Source organism: Suricata suricatta, chromosome 3 (genome assembly GCF_006229205.1).
Source record: "Suricata suricatta isolate VVHF042 chromosome 3, meerkat_22Aug2017_6uvM2_HiC, whole genome shotgun sequence".
Classification (NCBI taxonomy): Eukaryota; Metazoa; Chordata; class Mammalia; order Carnivora; family Herpestidae; genus Suricata; species Suricata suricatta.
The window spans coordinates 147,447,348-147,463,524 of NC_043702.1; the positions used below are offsets into that span (position 1 = coordinate 147,447,348).

At 51.3% G+C, this 16,177-nt stretch overlaps 1 protein-coding gene across 1 annotated transcript in view; it reads right to left on the reverse strand.

Annotated features, from left to right (window-relative positions):
- The window catches only part of TNNI1 (troponin I1, slow skeletal type), a 31,602-nt gene that overhangs the window by 9,179 nt on the left and 6,246 nt on the right, over positions 1-16,177 (reverse strand). The window contains exon 2 of the mRNA XM_029933145.1: positions 3,082-3,134. The gene's annotated coding sequence lies outside the window, so the exon portion shown is untranslated. The remainder of the gene's footprint in view (positions 1-3,081; positions 3,135-16,177) is intronic.

Sequence of the window (16,177 nt, forward strand, 5' to 3'; positions counted from 1 at the left end):
TCCGGCCCCCAGCCTCTTTTTGCTTAAAGGGTTGGAAAATAAAGAATATGCAACAGAAAGTTATGTGACCTGCAAAGCCTAAAATATTTATTGTTATCAAGGCCTTTCCAGAAAAAGTTTACCAGCCTCTGTGGGGAACAGAATGGAATCCATGGAAATCTGTTTGAAGAGTGAGGTCACGGGGTCCTAAACAACATGCTGAACTGAGAGTCTGTCCTGTGGATGAGGGTGGTCATTGAAGTTCTCAGAAAGGGGAAGAATCTGGAAGATGAGTGGCACAGAGTGAAAATGGAATGTAAGTAGCTGCCATAGCACTCAACGCCAGGGGGCGCTATTGACACTCTGTGCAACGTAAGACTTGCGCCCCTGGGGTAGGGTGGTGAAAGAGCCCTGCATGGAGGGAGTCAAGCCAGGAGGCAGGAGAATATCCTGGGTTCTACTCTGTTCTTTATCCTGACTCTCTCCAGGCCAGTTTTTCCCTCTGCAAAAATGGGAATTAGATCAATTGTTGTGCGCTTAAAAATCCTTAAAGCCTTTGTTCAAACCAAATTTTACTTGGAAGTAAAACAAATGTAATCAATATGAGCAAACTGCAGGGGTTGCAGAGGGGTACATAGGAGCCCCAAGGCCTTCTCAACGACCTCTGACTGGAGTGCAGTGTGAAGCCCCTTGACTGGGCTATTCTGGAGCTCCCAACAGCTGGAGGACCCAATCCAATAAAGAGGTCCTCACCGCCACAAAGAGGATGCTCCAAAGCCAGATCTGACTCACCATCTTGCCTGGGGCTGGACAAAGAGCCTTCCAGTAGAGGGTACGGATTGTGCACAAGACCCACAAGATCCGAGAAGGACAACTGGGCTGAAAGCAGGTGTTCAAGGCAGGATAAGAATCCTGAGCTGGGTTGTAAAGTAAGGGATAGAGGAAACCATTGTGTGTGCACCGGGGGCCAAGGAGCGCAGGATCAGGAGTTCGAATCTGGTCCAAGAACCTGGTCTGGTATGGGGGAGGGCCAAATCTAAAGGACACTTGTCAAGGGGCAACCAGTAACTTTATTCCAGAGCCACCTTCTGGCTCTGCCTTAATTCTCTCCTTTCCCTTTGTGCCCATGAAGCCTTCTCCCTCCCACCACGAGTGGGACTTGGCACCTGTCCTGAACCTCTCCACCCTGTCAAAAAGCCCTTTGGGCCCTCCACCTCTGCCCCAGCTGCCTGGGGAGGGTGAGGCCTGGGGTGGAGGGGGGGGAAAGGGAGTGTGACCCCAGGGTCACAGCTGTCACCCTGGGGCACAGAGGGAGAGGTAGGAGCCAATCCATAAATTCCAGAGATATTTGGCTGAAATTAGATTTTATCACCAGCTGTTTATTCCGAGGGCTCCACTCCTCTGAAGACTCCCGAGGAAGTCCAAAAAGAAACACTAGCTGGTGAAGAAACACCTCCAGGTCCGTCTATCCATCATCATTGCCTTCCCATAATGCCAGTCCCCAGGGGGCAGCTCGTCTCAGCTGAGTAGGGATGTGACTCATGGTTGGTGGGCATTTGGCCATGTTCACACCTCCCTCAGACAGCCCACTGTCACCAGCACGGGGCCCTACTTGCCGGGGCCAGTCTGGGCCCCCTGCCAAGCTCCACAGCTGCCTCCCCCCAGCTTGCCCCATTGACAAATGCCAGGCCAAGGGTCCCCAGCTTGTGCTCTGATACCCACCAGTTGAGACCCCTTGACAGGTCCTATGGAAGACAAGCAGAAACCCGATAAGGGGTCAGGATGCAGATAGCAGCAGCAAATGTGAGGCTGGAGGGCCAGCATTCCTTCCCCCCACAAGTAGCAAGCAAGGAGATAATTAGAAAATCCAGTGCTGGAGGGAGGGAGAAAAGATGGCCTGGGGTTAACTCAGAGCTGGGCTTTCCCTTCCCCGAGGCCCCTTGGGGTGGGACAGGAATATCAACTAGATGATGAGGCTGAATGAGTGAGTGTCTGTGTAAGTGTGTAAGTGATTGTGTGTGTGTCTTTAGGGACAGGACAGATCTCTTTGCACACCTGATAATCAGGGACACAAATTTCTGGTTAGGCTCATGTTCTTTCCTCTGCTCCCCATTCCCTGACCTTGGACCCCAGTTCAAGGGCATCCCAGTCCTCTTTGACCATTAACAAGCATTGTATTTGTACACCCCCATCTTGAGCTCTTACCAGGAAAGCCTAAACTCAGAAGGGCTGGGGGATGGTCTCCCAAACCTGGCGGCTGGTGCTGCCTTTAGCCCCCACCCACCATGACTCCCAATGTAGAAGGAGCCCTGTCTTATGTGTGCAGACTCTCCTGCGCCAACCCCAAAAGCTGTCACCATTGGCTTTCCCCCTAGAGCCGACCCCCCCCCCTCCACCAATCAACTACTTCTACTCCTCAGAGCCAGGAGCGGTGAACAGGGGTAGGGCCCTCACCAAGCCGTGTTGGCTGTCTGCCCTCAACTGTCCTTGCCCTGCTCCACAGCCAGGTGGACAAAGGGAACTAAGCACGTCCCTCAAAGACAAAGAACAAAGAGGCAAGATGGTTTCCTCAGTCGGCAGAGGCTGGAGTCCTGTGTTCCAGGCTCCCCCAGAGTTCCACACACCAGAATGTCTTCTTTCTCTTCTGCTACAGGCATTGCCCACTTTTACTGCTCCCCCTGCTCTTCCTTAACTTCCAACTGCAGCTCTGCCTCCCCCGTTTCCTGATGCCCAATGCCACCCCCTAGGTGCCTTCTCCCTCCTAGGACCCGCTGGGCAGCCTGGTGTGAAACACAATGCGCTAGGCTCTGCCCCGGGGGCCCCTTGAGCAGCCTGGTGGGAAATTCTGCTCTTGGTTCTTACTTAGCCTTAACATGGGCTGAGGGAATTTTACTTCCAATAACAGTGTTACAGGAGAGACGTCATTCCACAGGATAAAACACTGCGGGAGCTTTTGGGGGCTGTTCCACCAGCCAACCCAGTAGCACGCACAAGACATGTCTCCTTCCATCTCCAGGCCCTAGTGGGTCTCCTGAAACTCAAGCCCCAGTTTTTGTCTCTGGGCTCAATCTGGATCCAAAGCTCAGGGCTGCAGACACTTACCTCGTTGGGTCTCTGTGAGCTGGGCTGGCCTGTGGCTCGTTGTGGACCGCAGACTGTGAGGGGCAGAGCAGAGGGGAGGCTATGAAAACTATGAGCAACAGCAACTGGCCAGTAAAAATAGAACAGACCCGCTGCCCCTCCTCCCACCTCCTCCCACCACACACAGACACACACCCCCCATCACAAAGCAGACACAGGGTGCTGCACACACATCAGGCACACATTGAAGGCCTGCATGGACAGGCTCAGGAGTACACACAGATCCTGTGCACACAGGCCACTAACTGAGTAAAACCAGCACCCACCAAGGGGGATGCAAGCCAAAGAAGGGAGAGAATGAGCAGCCAGACTAGATGAGGCACTAAGGGGCTATGAGACCATAGGGCAGAGCGAGGGGCTTTGGTGGTGGTTGGGGGTGGGGGGGGGCACCCGGAGGCCTGGGGGATGAGCAGGGGCTGGGGGGAGGGGTACTGTGTTGCTGATCTACATTTCTCACAAGGAAATGCGGAAATCAAGCCCCAGAGCCCATGCTCCAAAAGCCTAAGAGGGCTAAAGGCTGGATTTGGGGACTCTTGTGTGGCTTTGGTACACGTGCCTAAGGAGGATGCCTGGGCTTGGGGGTGACGTAAACAGCAAGGCAGGTGGACTCCAGTGATTGTTCCTGGGACTGAGCTGAGGTGGCAGGAGCTGCAGGGTCCAACTTTATGCACATGGAAGTCAGAGGGTCTGCAGATGCTCTGCACCCTTCTCCAAGTGGGTTTCCGGGAATCCAGGTTTCCCGGGTTCCAAACGGCTCCTCGCATCCCATTACTAGAACCCAGTGAGACTCACTCACCTTCTCCCCTGCCCTACCCTCTGTCCCCAGCCAGAGTCTAGGGGGCTGGTGCCATAGAGGCTGCACCTGTTTACTGGGTATTTTTAGGACAGTGGATGAACACATAATACCCATCCTATAGTCAGAGAAAGACAATGCCTGCTATGTTAATCCTGTGGCTATTATCGTCGGTCCTCTCTTGGGCCAGGATCCCAGGCCAGGACAGGACAAGCAGGATACTGACCCCTCTTGGAGGCCAGCGAGAGTCTCGCACATGGCAGGAGGTTAAGGAGCTCTAACATGTTCCCTGTTTAGTTGGAGAGAGAGCTGGTCTACAGGGGTGTCCTAAGGAGGCACACCCACAGAGCCGATAGAGCGGAGAAGGGCCCTGTCCTCTGGACATTGCCATTCTGGTACCCAACAGAGGCTGCTCTAATTCAGCTCTGGTCAAGTCACTTTGGGAAAGCCCCCCATGCTGGAATGCTGCCAGAAAGAAGGGACAGTGTCCAGAAAGTTATAGGGGTTGGGGGTATGGGATACCGAGTGGAGGGGCTGGGATGGAAAACAAGGGCAGGCATCAGCCAAGGAGCAGCTGGAGGTCAGAGGAACGATTTGAAGGCTAGAGTGAGTCTACTGGAGTTTATTGCATTGGCTTATTATGTTTGTAATTTATATAAGAACTTTCTTACAACATCTTAAAATGCACCCCCAAAAAATAAATTATCTGCATGGCTTATTCTGCTTTTTGGAAAGGAAATACAGAAAGCAGACAGACAAATGGAAGAACAAAAGAGGGTATTCAGGGACCACAATGAATCCTAGACTCTGGGATGTTATCATCCTCAGTCCCTGTGAGAAGGAGTGGGGCCAGGATCCCACATCCCAAATGCACCGACACAATTCCTCCACACCATGGGGTCCAGCTCTCCACCCTCAAGTCTACCCCAACCTGTCAGCTTCTCTAGAGCCTCTTTGCTGCTGTCTGTTCATAGGTAGCCTTCAAAAATGGAACAATGATGCCCTGTTGTCCTGGCACCTGCCCCAGTCTCCCTTTGTGTGTGGACCACTCCGGAGGCCCCTGCTTTGGGAGTCCACCTGCAAGGCTGGTGATCTTTGGCTGGAAGGCGCCCACACCCGGCTGAGGGGCCACTGCTGGATGGTGTAGGCCCTGGGCCTCACTCTCCGCCCCAGCCCATGTGCCTCTGCAGCCTTTCTCCTGCCCTCCTTGCTTACTGTCACCTCATGAAAGGTTGCCCCCTTCTCAGTGCAGACCTGCCCAGGGGCAGGGTCGCCCACCTCTCATTCTGCCTGTGAAGTGGGAGCAGTTGCCCCTGGAACTCTGAGGTCACATCTGGCACAGACACTCACCTGGTAAGGTGGACCCTCCCCAAACATGGAGAGAGAAACAGTCCTCATGGCCCTGCAGGAGCCCTGGGCGGAGCCCCCAGTGGTAGGCTGAATGATGGCCCCCCAAAGTTGCCCACATACTGATGAAAAAGATGTGAATCTGTCAACTTATATGGCAAACAGTACTTTGCACATCTGATGACGTTAATGAGCTTGAAATGGAGAATTATCCATGTGGGCCCAATCAAATCACCTGGGTCCTTATTAGACTGAGGCATTAGCATCAGGGTCTGTAGTAGGACACCTAATGAAGGAAGAAAGAGCAAAAAAGAGAGAAAGGACTATGATACATAGAAGATACTACACTGCTCGCTGTGACGACAGACTTGACCATGAGCAGAGGAATACAGGCAGCCTCTAACAGCCAGAAAAGTCAAGAAAATAGAGTCTCACTTCCAAGCCTCAAGACAGAAGCAGGCTGCCCGACACCTTCTGTTAGACCAGGGAGACTGATTTTGAACTTCTGCCCTCCAGAACTATAAGATAATCAACTTGTGTTATTTGGAATCACTAAGGTTGTGGCAATTTGTTATAGCAGCAATAAGAACCTAATGCACTCTGTAAGGCCTTGCTGGGCCCCGGGACGTCATGCTTCAGGCTGTGCTTGGGCCATGCCAGAAAAGCAGTGGGCTTGGAGGGGTGGGGCACAGACGGGGCTCCATGAGAATAACCAGCCCAGGTCCAGTGTCCCCAGGGGATGACAGCCTGGAGCCGACCCACATGCATCCCTGGCCAGAATCCAGGGCCCGAGGGCCTGGCCTTCCCAGAAGTCAGTTCTGAACTTGCCCAGAAGATCACAGGATGTCAGAGCTCAGAGACTGTCCAGTGCAACCACTGTGCCCTTGAGGAAATGGAGGCCCAGAGAGAAGGGGCCACATGGGGAGTGGGCCAGGTCTCCTAATGGCCAGCCCAGTGCTCTAGTCATGATGCACTTAGAGCATGTCTGTCCCCTTGAGTACACCCCAGCCCTCATCCCGCCTTCCCTCCTTTTAATTCTAATAGACCCCTGGCCCAGCCCTTAACCCTAACGTTCGTTCATAAGTACCCTCAAGGCACATTGGAAAGTGGTGCCCCCCCAGGTATGTGGCGGCTGCAGCCCAGCCTGGCCTTTATTTCCAGCCCTCTCCTGGCCACTCGGAGCTCCAAGTGAGCTGAAGAATCCAGCTGACTGCACCTGGCGGCCCCAGCCCAAACCTGCTAGGATCTTCACCTTCTTGCTCTCTATCCTCTCCTTTGGCGTCCTGAGGTAGCGCTTGCCCTCCTGTGATCCATTCTGTGGCGGGTTCAGTGTGAAATGCTCAGCCTGACCTTGTTCAGGTACTTCCTCCAGCGTCACCCCACCCCACCCTATACCGAGCCAGTGAACCTACCCTTGGCCCTTCCACCCGGGCCTTAACTTAACCCAGCTGTGGGCCTTCTAGGCTCTAACCCCCTGTAGGGTCCCTGCCTGCCACTGCCTCCTCATTTGGAAACTGTGCACGGTGACCTGAGGGGTGAGCCTGGCTTCCATGGGGACTCCCCATCCCTAGGGCAAAGCTGATGGCCTTCCCTTAGCCTCTTCTGAAAGTTCAGGGAGAGTCTGAGGGAGCCTTGAGCCGAAGCTGGGCCCATGTGGTCCATGTCCTCTCAGGTCTCCCAAGACACCCCAGCTCAATGAATTGCTGGAGGAGTTCGAGGAGAGGGCATGGGAACAGGACTCACCAGATCTAGGGAGAGAGGGGCCAATCCAAGAAGAGGGAGCCATTTGGGGGAAATGAGGTGACAGGAGAAGACCTGGAGGGGATCCCAGCCTCTGGTCCCATGGGCTCCCAATGTTCCAGGGCAGGGGAGGCCACAGGGCAAGGAAGGAAGTGTCTGGCCAGAGGAGCTAAGCCTTCTAAGGCCATGGGTTGTGGAGTCAGTGCGCCATCCCCTCAGTGGTGACACCTGTCAGCCTGACTGCCCTGGCATTGTCTGGGAAGCCTAAAAGCCCAAATTAGCAAGTGACAAGGCTCAGGCCTCTGCCTTCCAGGCAGCCCTGCCCCCACATGCCTTCCCCCCCACTGCTCAGCATCACTGAGGTGACAGCCAGCCCCCTCCCCGCCTCCTCCGCCCACCGCACGTTAAGCCAGGGTCAGGTTTCCTGTGGCTGAGTTCCAAGAGAATGCAAGGCTGGGGGCTGAGAAGGCCCGGAGCAAAAGGAACAAAGAATCAAAAAGTAATCACCCCTCAATTTTCTGCCACAAATTAGCCTCTCCATTAAGGCCTGTGGCATTACAGACATAGCCTAGTACAGAGAACCCACACACAACTCCCTAGTAACACTCACTAGTGTGACTTAAGCAATTTCGCCCTTCCCAGCCTCTATGTCATCATCTGTGAAATGGGATAATAATAGCAGCTACCTCAGAGGGTGGCTGGGAGGCTTGAATGAGGTAACGGGTCTGGAGGGCTTTGCAAATGTCTGGCGCAAAGCAAATGCCCCAGAAATGTTAGCTCTTGGCATCTTCTCATGGAAGCCTCAAGGTAACATCCTGAGGTAGGTACTACTATTAACCCCATGTTACCCATGAGGAAACTGGGGACTCAGAATGGTTAAGCAAAGCACCCAAGGTCCCCCAGCAAGGAAGAGGCAGAGCAGAGACCCGCACCTGGTCTCTGGGCTCCTGACCCAGGCCTGCCCCTGCCATCTGGCACAGAGTAGGTGCTTAATAAGTTAGGAGCTATGCTTATCCTCAGCCAGTGTGATGCCTTCCCCCAGGAGTTTGGAACGAACCAGGCTTGGGGCCCCCCAAAACCCCATAGAATTCATTGCAACATTAATAACTGTAAGTGGTGCTTTGATTCGTTATTCTCTATCTACCTGATTGTAAGAGGTTTGGCTGTGTAGCAACAGATGGCTTTAGTCTCCATTTCCAACGCTGAGCCTCTGTGGGGAGGAGGCCCTTCCCTCCCCTCCAGGGAGGTCTGGCGGAGGCCAGTGATGGGAGCAGCACAGCCGGGCTGGCTGGAAGCTGGGGGAGGCCCAGCGGGGCGCCAGCACTGGGCAGAGAGGGGGCTGACCCCCATCTCAACAGCAGGCATTTCTTGTGCTCTCTCCTCCACAGCTGTGCACCTATCCCACCACCTTCCCACACTCTGACTGCCTCCCACACCCCTGTGCAAACCTACTGTGTCCTCCCTGGAGCACCCTTCTCTTCCAGCTCAGCATCGCCACCTCGAGTCCTCCTCGGCCCATCTGCTCAGTTCCCCTATAAGCCCAGCGCTGTGATGGAGGAGGGGGCCAAAGGCCACCCCCATTCCCACCCCAGACCTCCTTTTCAGCTAAGCTTTCATGCCCAAGAGCCTGGGGCCGGCCCTGGTTTTGACAGGTCCCTGAAAAACAGGCAGCTTCTCCAGAAATCCCATAATAAACAGGTGGAGTTTGGGGCTGACGCTGTGGGGCTGGGAGGGGATGTGGGGGACAGAGGTGGAGAGTGAGCTAGCAAAGCAGGGGTGGACCTCACTCTAGAAACAAATTCTCTTCAAACTAGCGTGTGAGCAGTCAGCCAGGCTAGAACCGGAAAGCCAGCTCACTGTGTCTCTCTCCCAATTCTGCCTCCACCTCCCTCTGCCCACAGCGCCCCCCCCCACCCTCAGCACTGTCTCCAGCGGGGCCTCTCCTGCCCCCCAATTCCCAGCTTGGCCCACACCTCCATCTTGGCCACACCATTCCTGCCTCCCAGCCTACATTCCATGGGTTTCCGCCTCTGCATCTCTGAGCCTGCCGTCTTCCAAAGCAGAAACGTTACTCCCTTCTGCTTTCACTCTGCTTTCCCTGCTGGAAGCCACCTCCTCCAGGAGGCCTTCCCAGATTCCACTTATCTGTCCTGCACGGGACTTCCTGTTAGTGCCGCTGACTTGGCTCACTTCTCTCCAAGTGTATCATTTTCCCTTCCCGCTGAGAAAGTTGTCTGGGGATGAGGGGCAGCTGACGGGGCTCGAACTCAGCACGGTGTCAGCTGGCCTCTGCTAGCCCCCGTGGTTTTCAACTTTTATATAGCACATCAGATTTCCCTGTGGGGGTCTTGGTAAAACACAGATTTCAGGCCCAACCCCTAGAGCTTCTGACTCAGGGGGTCTTGGGTAGAGCCTGGAAATTTGTATTTCTAACAAGTGCTCAGGTGATGCTGATACTGCTGGTCTAGAGATTCTACTTTCAAGAACTACTATAGTTACACCAGTGAGAAAGGGCACCCACTCTGGGCAGACAGAACCCTCTGGGCAATGGCTTGATGTCAATCTGCACCACCCCTCAGGAGAGCCCTTCACACAAGGCATGGCCAAGAATTGTCCTGCGCTGCCTCCTGCCATTGTCCTTGTCCCCTGCCATGCTCCAGACCCAGAGGACTCTAGAGGTCCCACACAGATGCCATCTTTTCATTCATTTACTCATGGTGGAGGCCCCTGAGTCCCAGGCACTGGGGAAACCATAATGAGCCTCAGATCCAAGCCCCACCACTGCCTGGGCTGGCAGAGCCAGTCCTGGGGACCTGGACACAAGCTTCCTGTGTCCCGGCCCTCTCTCACTGCTTTCCCTCTATTCCTTCTTCCCATGCTGCAGAAGACATTATTTTCTTCTTTGTCAGAGCACTGAACTTAGTCCTAGGGCTAAGGGGGGACGATGAGTCAGTGGGGACAGAATCTCAGCTCCTGGTGCCAAACCTGTGCCTCGTGCCAGGGCTACGCCAGCAGCAGACCTGGGGTGCACAACTTCCTGTTCCCCATACTCACTCGCACTCGGGTCCCACCCCAAACCCCACATCTGCACCTCCTTCTGTTCTTCATGTCACAGAAAATGACACAGCCACCACTTAGCCACGCCCCAAATCCCAGGGTCCCCACTACTCCTCTGGTCCTCTGATCCCACCATCAGCTGAGCACCGAGTTCTGTCCCGCTCCTGGCTCGGGGTCTCTGACCTGCCTCAGGCAGCCCGGTGCTGCCTGAACCGTCTTCCTAAAACAGAGGATGCAGTCCTGTCACTTCCCTGTTTCCCCCATCAGTGGCCTCAGGATGAAATGTAAACCCGTGGTCAAGTTACATGCCATTCGGGATCCCACTCTTCCACGCTCCCTTAGCTCCGGCCACTCGGAGCCGCTCAAAACTCCTGGAGCAGCAGAGACCTCTCAGAAAGAAGGCCTTTCCCTCCCACCCCCACCCCAGGCCCACTGCACCTACCCTCCTCCAAATCTCTGCAACACATTGACTCTTCCAGGAAGCCCACCCTGACCACCCCTGACTGCATTAGGAGCCCTCGTCCAGGCTCCACAGCCCCTGTGCGTCCCTCTTTCCTGGCACTTACCCCATAATGTTGAAGTCACACATTACACATATTCTGGATAAATTTGAATATTAACACCATGTCTTACTATTTTTGTATCCTCAGCGCCCGGCACAATGCCTGGCACACAAAAGGTGTTCAATAAATGAACAGTGAATAAATGATCGGACAAATGGACAACACAGAGAGAAGCTTTCTGCCCAAAGACAGTGCAGGAAATTGGCCCTCAGGGCCCCGGAGAATCCTTGCTTGTTCCCTGGGGTCCTGAAATAGGGTTGGAGTGCTCATGGCTAAGGGAGCAGTTTAAGAGCTGGCTGGGAAGCCACCTTGTCCAAGTTCTTGGCACCCCAGAGTGTCTGGATGCCCTTTCCCTGGGAGAAGTGGCCACAGCCACTCACTGACCTTGACATAGGTGATGAACTGCTCTCCCCTCCAACAATGTGCTCGGACATATGTAGAAACAACAGCTGGACAGCTGAGCCTTTGTTAGTGGTAAACTTAGCCTCTCAGAGGTCACCCTATACTATGACCACCTCCTCACCCCATGGCCAGGCTGGGGCCAGGAACGTCAGGGGAAGAGGCGCCAACGCAGACAAAGGCCCCGCCTCGATGCCTGGTGAACACGTAGGTGGCTGCCAGCTCTGTCCTCCCCTCTCCATTCCACTCCAAACCCCTCTACAGACTCCAGCCCTGCCCCCACACCAGGACTGTGTCACAGGAATCTTGGGGAGGAATTGACCGGGAAGGGGCCTTCCCCATCAGAGGTTCCAATGAAGTCCCTTTAAGACCCCAGCCAGGGGGCACCTGGGTGGTTCAATCGGTTAAGCATCTGACTTCAGCTCAGCTCATGATTTGGAGGTTCATGAGTTTGAGCCCCGCATCAGGCTCTGTACTGACAGTCCAGAGGCTGGAGTGCCTTTCGAGTTCTGTGTCTCCATCTGCTCATACTCCATCTTTCTCTTAAAAAAAAATAAAATAAAATAAAAGACCCAGCCAGGATAAAATAACCTCTCCAAAGCCCCAAGGCTGGGCTTCCGTGGGTGCCCCCCAAACCCTTTTTCACACTAGGGCAGAGGTAGGAAACCAAACTGGGGGTAGCAGTGGGAGTGGGGGTGAAGTTCATTCTCCCAGCCAGAGCAAGAGGTGGAGGTGATGGAGGGCTTTCTAAGACCTCTCCTCCCCCATCACGGGCTACCCTGTGCTTGACCACGGCAGTGCCCCTCAAAGAGTGGTCTGCTGACTCTTGGGGGTACATCCCTCGCCTTTGTCATCGCACTGGCATTCATTCACACTAGTGGTGCCAAGGCAACGGTGGGGAAAAGTGCTGATGCCAAAGCAGGAATCAGGTAGTGGCACTGAACTGTACCAGGGGCCACTGTGTTCTTCCCACCACACATTCACTGAGGCGAAGGCAGTTTGACTTAACAGGAAACAGGAGAAAGTGTCCATTGCATTCTGTGAAACTTGGTGAGCACACAGTGAACTCATCAGCCGTATCCCAAAGCAGAATAGAATGCAGCACCTCTAGCTGCTTTTTCCCTGCGAATCATTTTTTTTGTTTATCTAGTTTTGAGAGAGAAAGAGACAGAGTGCAAATGGGGGAGGGGCAGAGAGAGGGAGACACAGAATTGGAAGCAGGCTCCAGGCTCTGAGCTGTCAGCACTGAGCCCAATGCGGGACTCAAACTCATGAACTGTGAGATCCTGACCTGAGCTGAAGCTAGACTGAGCCACCCAGTTGATAGAACAACTAACTGAAAACCTATGGGTAGTTGAACTTGAATATTCGTAGATATTTTCTAAAAAAAAAAAAAAGAAATGGAACTGTTGCTTCAAAGAAATCAGTTGAGCATATATGTCGCTCATGATAAAATTCAAGGTTTCAGCTGAAAGTTCAAATCTTGCAAAATTTGCGTCTTCCTTTGTGAACCTGAGAGCTTCCCAAATAGGTAGATTTTTCTGATGCAATCGGCGGTGATATGAAAGAATATGGTTTTTAAAAATCATTGTATGGGGCATCTGGGTGGCTCAGTAAGTTAAGTGTCTGACTTCGGCTCAGGTCATGATCTCATGGTTTGTGAGTTCAAGACCCGCATCCGCTTGCTGCTGTCAGCACAAAGCCTGCTTCAGATCCTCTGTCTCCCTCTCTTTCTGCCTCTCCCCTGCTCATGCTCTGTCTCTCAAAAATAAATAAACCTTTAAAAATACAATAAAATAAAAAATAAAAATCATTGTGTAATGTGTGAAGTGTGTTAACATTTGGAAGATCTGCACAAATTAAAGTTCCAATATTTTCCAAATGCCCAATGCCCAATGTATAGTGCTACAAAATCATGGGCATGGGCAAAAGACCCATTCAAAATGGTACATAAGCCATTGGGCTTCATTGTAACAAAACTTCATTATATGGTTTCAGATTCCACAAGGTAGCTAACTTTTAAAAAACTCCCTTTTGGTGAGTTTTAATATAGCGCCCAAGAAGAATATCCACAATTTGGGGCAACTGGGTGGCTCAGTAGGTTAAGCAGCTGACTTCGGCTCTGGTCATGATCTCATAAATAGTGGGTTTGACCCCCTTGTCGGGCTCTGTGCTGACAGCTCAGGGCCTGGATCCTGCTTCGGATTTTCTGTCTCCTTCTCTCTGCCCCTCCGCTGTTCATGCTCTGTCTCTCTCTCTCTCAAAAATAAATAAACACTAAAAAAGAAGAGGAGTATCCAGAATTCTCTGAAAGGGCTCCTCTAACTAGGTATCTGTGGGAGGGTGGATGTTTTGTGTGTGCTTCAACCGAAACATTGTAATAGATCAACTACAGAAGCAGAAAGGAGAATGCAGCTGTCTCCTATCGAGCCAAACATTGAAAGGATTTGTAAAAATGTAAAATAATAATGCTACTCTTTTTCTTAGGCACTTTCATTTTAGAATTTTATTATAAAACATTTTATTTAAAACACATAACGATAACTTATTTTATTTATATTTGTTTTGGTCTGTATGATTATAGCATTATATTTACTAAAATACTTTATGTTAACATGTAAGGTGGGCTTATTATAATTATTAAATGGATTAATCAATATTTTTTAAATGTCTCAGTTTTATTTTTTTTATCTTTTTTATGTTTATTTATTATTGAGACAGAGAGAAACGGAGCATGAGTGGGGAGACACAGAATCTGAAGCAGGCTCCAGGCTCTGAGCTGTCAGCACAGAGCCGGATGCGGGGCTCGAACCCACTAACTGTGAGATTATGACCTGAGCCAAAGTCAGACACTTAACAGACTGAGCCACCCAGGCATCCCTAAATGTCTCAGTTTTAATTTCTAGAAAGGTAAATATTGAGAGCTATGACCTACTTAAACAAAAATTGTTTAAGGTTCTCAATAAAAAGTGTAAAGGGGTCTGGAACCCCCCCAAATTTGGGAGCCACTATTCTATGTTTTTATATTATTATTGTTGTTTTCCTGATCCACTTATTTTCATCTATGAAATAAAGAAAAAAATAAAAAGGATCAAGAAAAAATGAAGTATGGTTTTTAACTTTGTCAAATGACAGCCAGGGACAGGAATCAATCAATCAGTAAGTCCGTAATATTTGAGTTATTAAATGCGGGATTGGCCATTCCAAGTAAGCTCTGGGAATTTTCTGGGTTTGTGGTTCACTAAAATGTCCCTGAAATGACAAGTTAGGGAAATTGTTTTTAATTTGTTTAATGTTTATTTATTTTTGAGACGCAGAGCAGTAAAGAAAGAGAGAGAGACACACAGAATCCAAAACAGGCTGCAGGCTCCAGACTGCAGGCTCCGAGCTGTCAGCACAGAGCCCGATGCGGGGCTTGAACCCACGAACCTGAAATCATGACCTGAGTTGAAGGACGCTTAACCTACTAAGCCACCCAGGTGCCCCAAGTTTGGGAAATTTTCATAAGAAAATTCATAAAACGGTTTGGTTGTGCAACTGTGATATTTATTTCAGTTCTCTGTGTCTTTGTATGAGAAAACTGGCACTGAGTCATATTCCCAGCAGCTGAAGTTCTATTGCCAGGAGCTGGAGAGGAAGTTCTCCTCCTTGCCACCAGAGGGAGGGGTGTGTGGGGTGTGTGTGTGTGTGTGTGTGTGTGTGTGTGTGTGTGTGTGTGTGTCTTATTTGTGACGGACCATATATACGAGATCATTTGTGAATCTCTTCTTTCCCTATCTTTTTCCACCCCTCTCCACCCAAATGATAATCGAAAGGGTGTCTAGCCCCAGGCCGCACCCACTGCTGGAAGAGACTATCCACAACACATACGCCTTTTCTGATAGCCTTGTTTCTTCAGGGCAGTTACTGTGACCCCAATATAGCTGCTTTAAAAATGCTTATCTTTTGGGGCTCCTGGGTGGCCCAGTTGGTTAAGCCGCCGACTTTGGCTCAGGTCATGATCTTATGGTTCGTGGGTTCAAGCCCTGCATCGGATTCTGTGCTGACAGCTCAGAGCCTGGAACCTGTTTCAGATTCTGTGTCTCCCTCTCTCTCTGCCCCTCCCTTGTTCACACTGTCCCTCTCTGTCTCAAAAATAAATACACATTAAAAATTTTTTTTAAATGTTCATCTTTCTTAAAGCGAGGTCATTCTGCAGACTAGAAACTCCTTGGAGGAGCTAAATGGTTATGTGGTTCTTTACTTTGGGGCAGGCATTTAGAACGTTTTTTATAAGCTTGTGAAATCCATAACATTCATATACAACATTTTGAAAGTCATAAGCTTTCACGTACACCAATTTCCAGGGACTCAGAGACCTTCTGAAAACCCATTCAAGGACCCACATGGGGGTGGGGAATGCCTGACTTGTGTGTGCACAAGTGACTCCAAGGACTTCCAGATAGATCCTCCTTCCAGGGAGGGACACCTCCAGCCTGGCTCTCTTGAGGCGTGGGGGGCGGGGGGCGAGCGCGTGAAGCTGAGGAAATGGAGCTGCAGGAAGAGGCAGCGGCACTAGGAGGCAGTGTGGAGCAGCGAATGAGCGGACTCCTCAGAAGGCATAGAATAAAGGGATGGAAGGGTAAAGAATATCCATGCTACCATTTCTGCTATTTAAGGATATTGAGATTCTCAGGATGCCTGTGGAGGACGGGGAACCAAAATACTTCACAGCCTGTGGCAAAACGATATGTATTCTCACCAACCCCTCCACATTCACGTGCAATCAGCTCAAAATCATTTGGGCATTTAAGCCTAAGGTGAAATGCACACTTGCTATACCCTCCCTGTATCCTCCTCTGCCTTGATCAATGCGAATTCTTCATGATGCAGACTAAAATGCCGACAAAAGATAGCCTTTATCTCCTGCTTTGTTGTCCGCATGAATATATCTTAAAAACTCCCCAAATATTTGTTACTCACACAGAACAACATATGTGTTTTATTATAGGACTGATAAGGTATGATGAACTCTCTCAGAAGGGCCTCAAAAGAAGTTTCACCAACCACGTAATCCCTGAGCCAGGTTTTTTAGGAAGTATAGTAGTTCATAGGAAACCAAGGAGAAAGGGCATTATGCCCCAGGAATGCCATAGTGGCATGAGAAGGCATGGAGTGC